Consider the following 6,869-nt stretch of genomic DNA (forward strand, 5'->3'; position numbering starts at 1 on the left):
GTGTGTGTGTGTGTGTGTGTGTGTGTGTGTGTGTGTGAATAATCTGAAATCACTCTGGAAAGGTGGCACAGAGTTTAGAGCACTGGATCTGGAGTCAAGAAGACTTGAGTTCAAATCCAGCCTCAGACACTTTCTAATTGTGTGATCCTGGGCAAGTCATTTAACCTCTGTTTCCCTCAGTTTCCTCAATTCCAAAATGATAATAATAATATCCCTTGCCTCCCAAGATTGTTGTGAGGATTACATGAGATTTGTAAAGTGCTTAATATAGTGTCTGGTGAACAGTAGATACAACAAAAAAGTGTTATGAAACATTTTAAATGTGAAGCAGAGGAATTTGTATGTTGAATTTAAGACAATAAAGAGCCATCAGCCTTCTTGAGTAGGGGAATGACATAGTCAGACCTATGCTTCAAGAAAATGATTCTGGTGAGATGGCACCAAGATGGTGGAGAAGCAGTGTGCTCTTCCCCAAAGTGATCTAGAAAATTTGCTGGAGGAAGAAATCCAAGAAAAAGTCACCTGAGTAATTTTTACAGACTAGGTCAGCATTGGGATTCAGACAAAGTTATGGACACTGGGAATGGGGTCTGCCAGGAATATTAGTAGAGAGCATTATAGTTTTATTATCTACTGACCAGTTCCAGGTAACAGATCTAGGGCAGACTGAGGTGGGGCCAGAGGTGAGAAGCTGTTAGAGGTCCTAGACTATATTTCATGCAAGGAGAGAAGTCTTATTTGCTGTATTATGTTGTATTCTGATGACCTTAAATGAAGAGAGAAAAGGAAGAGGAATAACCTGGGTTGGTGAGGGATAAAGGGGAATGGAAGGAAAAAGAGGGTGAGTGAAAACAATTTCACCATAATCAGGGTGTGCAGGTAGATAAGGAGGAAGGGGTGGAGGGAGCAGCTGCCATTTGAACTTTACTCTCATCTGAACAGGTCAAAGGAGGGAACAAAACACACATACCCACAAAGAAATTTCACTCAACAAGGAAATAGGAAGGAAAGAGAATATGGGAGAAGAGGGAATTAGAAGGGTGGTAGATGAAGGCAGGGTTTTAAGCAAAACAAATCCTAAGGATATAAAAAAAAATTTATAGTTCTTTTTGAGATGGCAAAGAATTGGAATGTAAGGAGCTGCTCACCAATTTTCAAAAATCAATGGTAAATAAACATTTGCAAAGACTCTACTATGTACTAAATATTGAGGATGCAAAGAAAGGTAAAAGATAGGCACTGGCCTCAAGGATTTTGCACTCTAATGGCGGAGGACAGACACACAAAAAGAAGCTGAAAGGTAGAGGTGGGAAGGATGGAGAAAGGGTAGTTCAGGGGCATGAAGTCCTGCAACCAAGATAGGAAAGGATGAGGTGATTCTCTGGGCGCCTTTCTTAAATAGACGATCTGGGAAGAGTTCTCTGATGTACACCCTCTACTCTCTCCAACCAGAAGGAAGGAAGGTCCTCAGGACCAGGGAATACTAAAAAGGTCTTCATTTTAGAGCTGAATTGAGGAATGTTTGGACAAGTTATGCTATATAAATGTGATGGAATACTATAATGCTGTCAGAAATGATGGAGGGGAGAGTTTCAGAGGACCTGTGGAGATCATGATTCCAGAGCATGATTAAACATGCTGCCCACTCCTTGACAGAGAGGTGAAAGAATGAGACATCTTTGTGTGCATACAGATATAGCACATGTGTCTGTATACATATATACTATAGATGTATATATATGAGAATGAGACATGTGTTTATACATCTATAGTGTATACATTCATTGTATGTAGCAATAGGTATGATTAAATCAGTATGTATATACATATATGTACACAGTACTATACTATAGATGTATACAAAGTACATATGAATGTACATACATACATATACAACATATACACAATATATATTATACACATATTGGTTGTTGTCCTTCATGATTGAAGAGGATACAAATAACACCACTATATTGGAATCAAGTTATAGTGTGTCTGACTGTGGCTTATCAGACCAGCATGAGCTTGGAAGGTTCTATCACAGATTGGGCACAAATAGACCGTATGAACATTCGGAATAGAGATGTCTCTAAATTTATGCATCTCAAGTTTCTTTTGATTTACTGCAATTCTGCTTCATTCATAGAGCACAGCACCTTCTTTGATGTGGGGACTCCACATTGAGAAGTCCTGTGCTAGTGTCTCTCATGTCTCACAATCAATTTCAAAGTTCTTCAGAGAGACCTTGAAAGTGTCTCTGTATCACTTCGTCTGCCCCCCATGTGAGTGCTTGCCTAGTATAAGTTCTCTATAAAAAAAAGTCTTGTAAGCAAACATTTGAACATTGTGGTCCTCTCTGCAGTTGAGTTTGAATGCTTGGCAGTTTAGCTCAAGAAAGGACCTTAGTGTCTGGCAGTGCCTTATCTTGCCAGGTGATCTTCAGAATCTTCCTAAGACAATTCAAATGGAAGTGATTCAGTTTCCTGGTAAGTTGCTGGTAGACTGTCTATGTTTCACAGGCACACAACAATGAGGTCAGCACAACAGCTCTGTAGACAGACATTGAGTTTGGTAAGCTGTCTAAGACCTCTTTTCTCTCACACTTTCCTTAGGAGCCTCCCAAACACTGAGCTAATTCCTGCAATGCCTGCATTCACCTCATCATCTATGGGTACATCCTTGGAAAGTACACTGCCAAGGTAAGTGAACTTATCCACAGCATTCAGTATTTCTCCATTTGCTGTACCTGATGGTTCCACATATGAATGGCTTGATACTGGCTAGTGGAGAACCTCTTTTCTTGGTGAATCAATACATACTTTGTTGTATCAGCCTCAGAGACTGCATTGAGTGCACAATCATCTGCGAACAAAAAGTCATGCACCAACTCTCCCTCCACTTTAATCTTGGCTTGCAGACTTTTCAAGTTAAATAATTTACTGTTGTTGTGATAGCTGACCTTGATGCCATTTTCATCTTCTTTGAAGGCATCTGACAACATCGTTGAACATATTTTGCTAAAAAGCCTGGGAGTAAGTACGCAGCTCTGCTTCACTCCATGGGTGACTGGGAAAGCGTGAGAGGATCGTCCAGTATCCAGAAGCTGTGTAAACCTGCTGTCCTGGCACTTGGCATATGATCCTGATAACTTCTCCAGCAACCCAGTTTTGCCAAGATCTTTCACAAGTCTTCACAACTGACAGTATCAAAAGACTTGGTCATCTCTATGAAAGCTGTGTACAGACCTCTCTACATGCACATACACACACATACACAGACCATTCTTTTATTATGTGTATGTATTTTATGTATATATATATATGCATATACTATACACACATGCAAGCATCTATCTATGTCATCTATCATGGCCAATGTAGACATTTGTCTTGCCAGACTATACATGTTTGTAAAGAGGATTACTGTTTCGTCGTTGGTTCTCATTTGAGGAAGGAAAGAGGGCAGATTTTTATTTTTACTGATTGAAAAACATTTTTAAAAGAAGAAGGAAAATCGCTTTGGTTGGTGGATTGGAGTGGAGATAGACTAGAGGCACAGAAACCAATTGGGTGTTTCTTTCCAAAAAGACTTGGAGCTTTCAGGGCGGTGAGTAGCTCTGAAAACAGTTCTTTTCTGCACAAAAGGCAGGGAGCGTGCGTGAGCGTTCGGGCGCGCACACCTGCGGGAAGGCTACTGCGTTTTGAACTAAAGGTTGAAGCGCGCCCTCGCGCGCCCGTCTCACCCTCGCACCTCTGAGAGGAGGGTCCTTAACCGCCGCCGCGCGCGTGCGCACCGCCTCCTCAGTCTCTAGTGAGGAGGAGGGGCGGGGCGGCTTCTCCTTCTCCCAGACTCGTGCTTCTCCTCTCTTTGGCGCAGGCACGCACCTCAGGCGGTAGGGGGAGCGCGCAGCCGGCTCAGAGCCTTGGCCTGTGTCTGCTGGCCATCGTAAGCAGCTCCCCGAAGCCTAGGGACGTCGGAACCCGCGGGCGGCTTCTCTCCTCGGGCTCTGTCCCCAGGGTAGGGAGAATTTGTTGTAGTTTGTAATTAATAGAACGCGTGGAGTCAAGGAAGACTCCTCTTCCCGGGTTCCAGTGTGGCCTCAGCAGTGTGACCCTAAGTCACTTAGCCCTGTTTGCCTCAGTTTCCTCATCTGTAAAGTGAGCTGGAGAAGGACGTAACAAACCACTCACAGTCTCTGCCCGAATACCAAAGCGTCCCGTAGAGTAGGACGCAACTGAATAACAAAAAGGGACTGAAATTGTATTGTCTTGGGAGAGGACCCTCCCCAGCCCCTGCAGGCTGGCTCTCGAGCCTTTTAGACAGTTGTCTACAACGCCGCGGGGTTAAGGGACTGGCCCAGGGTCAAGCAGACGATGGATGGGTTTGAACAGGTTTCCCGTGTCCCACACCACCTCTCTGCTACGTGATGCTGTCTCCCAGTTTACAGTAGCATGGCTTAATTTGTTTTCAACTAAATGGTGCTGTGTTTTTGCTTTGTTTCTGTAGCAGACATGTTCTTTTAAAGAAGGAAATGCCATCAGAAATGAAGCTACAGTCATTGCCAGCCTCTTTACCAGAATCAGAGTTCAGGGAAGCAGGTAGGAAAACCTCCCTTGGATTTGATGGTGGACTAATTCCCTGTGCCCAGGTATACTGACAATGCAAAAAAGTCATAGATCTGAAAAACCTCAAGTATCTTCCCAGTCTATGGAATCAAAGCATAAAAGCCTAACGATCTTGGCATACAAGGTCTCCATCTTCTGCCTCCAGCCTACCTTTCCATCCTTAAGCTACTTCCCTTCTATTTATGTCCACATTGGTGATCTAAACATAGGAAGTCTGGACCACTCCTGAGGAGAGGAGAGCCATAAATGAAGGGGAGGAGTAGACATTCCCCGCCTCCCCCAAGAATTGCTATGAGACTGGGTTTTACTTTGTCCAGTTTCAGAGAGGGGTTCTTGATCATAGGAGTACAGTACACACATAGGAGTACAGTAGGCTCAAAATTTAAAAAAGAACCCTCTTTGGCCTATTCTTTAGAGGTTGGCTTGGCTCCTTCTAACAAATTCTAGTTATACAAGACCTCATTACAAATAGTGGAATAGAGCTATTTATCTAAGCAAATAGTAAATAGAGAAGTCACACAGATTAGAATATACCAGAAGATACACAGAGTAAATGATCTTTTAGATGAGAGGTAAGATATTAGTTTAGCTCATAGAGACCCAACATTAACCAAGGGGAAATTCTCCTAAACCTTTGGGGACATGTTGAGAAGTCAGCTTTTCTTCTTTATACCACATGTCTGGAGTTGGTCCTAAAAATACTTTGATACCATAAGTCTCATGGAAGAAGGAATCAAAAATATCTCTCCTCTCCAAAGATTCTTACTCTCTTCTTTTGCTTTATATTCTCTTGATACTAATCTGGTGTTACCCATACTCAATATGCAACATGCTCCAGGCTTGGCTTGGAAGTGGTATACAGTTATCCCTTCCACAGCACAGCAGTTAGGGATGTGGAGCCCTGGTGTTCTGGAAAATCCACATAAATTATTTTGGCCCTCCCTTCATACTAAAGCAGACGTCTCAATTATTCTGGTATTAAAGAATAAAATATATTGATATTATATGATATTGTGTAGTACTATACATATATTTTATGCATTTCTGAATTTCTAAACTTTTTTTGTGTTGTCTGTGGTTTCAGCAAAACTCTATGCTATGAGATACCTTGCATCTTCTTCTGATTTTTCCCCCTAGCCTTTTGACTTTAAGTATTTCTTGTTGTTTTGTGGAGTAATTGGCTTATCTTTGGCCGATTCTAGCATTCAGGATAGAGCACTGAACCTGGAGTCAGGAAGATCTGAGTTCAAATTTAGATTTTGGGCAAGTCACTTTCTCTCTGACTCAGTTTCCTTTTCTGTGAAATAGGGATGATAATAATAATACTCCTAGTATTGTTATGAAGATAAAGTCAGATAATATTTTAAAACTACTTTGCAAACCTTAAAAAGATATAGAAATACTGGTGATTAATATTTAAGATGTTATTGAAAATAATAAGTGATTTGCTCCAGGTCCCACGTATAGTAAGTAGCAGACCCAAGATTCATCTAAGGTCTAACTGCAAACTCAGTGCTCTTCCCACCTTAACATGCTGCTTCCCCTAGACTACATTTATTTTGTGTTTAACTAAAATTCATAAATGATTATTTTTGTAGTTGAATAACTACTTGTAGGTGATATTAGCCAGGTGTTAATTAATTGTTGAAATTGTTTGCCTCTGAAGTGCCTTTCAAATCAGATTCTGTAATTTTTCAAATGATCACATTTGACCTTTTGAGTACTCTTATCTTGAATAAATTTTAAAAGATTTTCTTTTATGATAACATCAACAAACATTTTAATATTACAAAGAACAAAAAAAATTTGAAACTGTTTCTATTATGTGCAATTTATTTTGTAAAAACTGTATTTCATTTACCATAATAACAAAACTGCTGGCTTTTCTGTTTTCCCTTCTAACCTCTCTCTTCTGTGTATTTTTCTTTTTTTGCTTTTTGGAGGGCAGTTGGGGTTAAGTGATTTGCCCAAGGTCACATGGCTATTTTTTTGTGTTAAGTGTCTGAGGCTGGATCTGAACCCAGGTCCTCCTGACTCCAGGGCCAGTGCTCTATTCACTTTGCCACCTAGCCTCCCCTTTTTTATTTGTTTATTTATTTATTTTGCTTTTTGGAGGGACAATTGTGGTTAAGTGACTTGCCCAAGGTCACATGACTAGTAAGTGTTAAGTGTCTGAGTCTGGATTTGAACTCAGATCCTCCTGACTCCAGGGCCGATGCTCTATTCACTGCGCCACCTAGCTAC

General features: G+C 41.1%; 1 long non-coding RNA gene across 1 annotated transcript in view; it reads left to right on the forward strand.

Moving 5' to 3' along the window:
• Positions 1-6,482, forward strand: part of LOC138169444 (uncharacterized) — a 20,591-nt gene extending 14,109 nt beyond the window's left edge. Inside the window, exons 4-6 of the long non-coding RNA XR_011170355.1 lie at positions 2,613-2,699; positions 2,988-4,017; positions 4,507-6,482. This is a non-coding gene — a long non-coding RNA (uncharacterized lncRNA). The remainder of the gene's footprint in view (positions 1-2,612; positions 2,700-2,987; positions 4,018-4,506) is intronic.
• The last annotated feature ends 387 nt before the right edge of the window (positions 6,483-6,869 follow it).

The sequence above is a fragment of the Petaurus breviceps genome, unplaced genomic scaffold (genome assembly GCF_028583685.1).
Source record: "Petaurus breviceps papuanus isolate PSGF00001 unplaced genomic scaffold, PetGlider_PUasm1.0 37, whole genome shotgun sequence".
Lineage (NCBI taxonomy): Eukaryota > Metazoa > Chordata > Mammalia > Diprotodontia > Petauridae > Petaurus > Petaurus breviceps.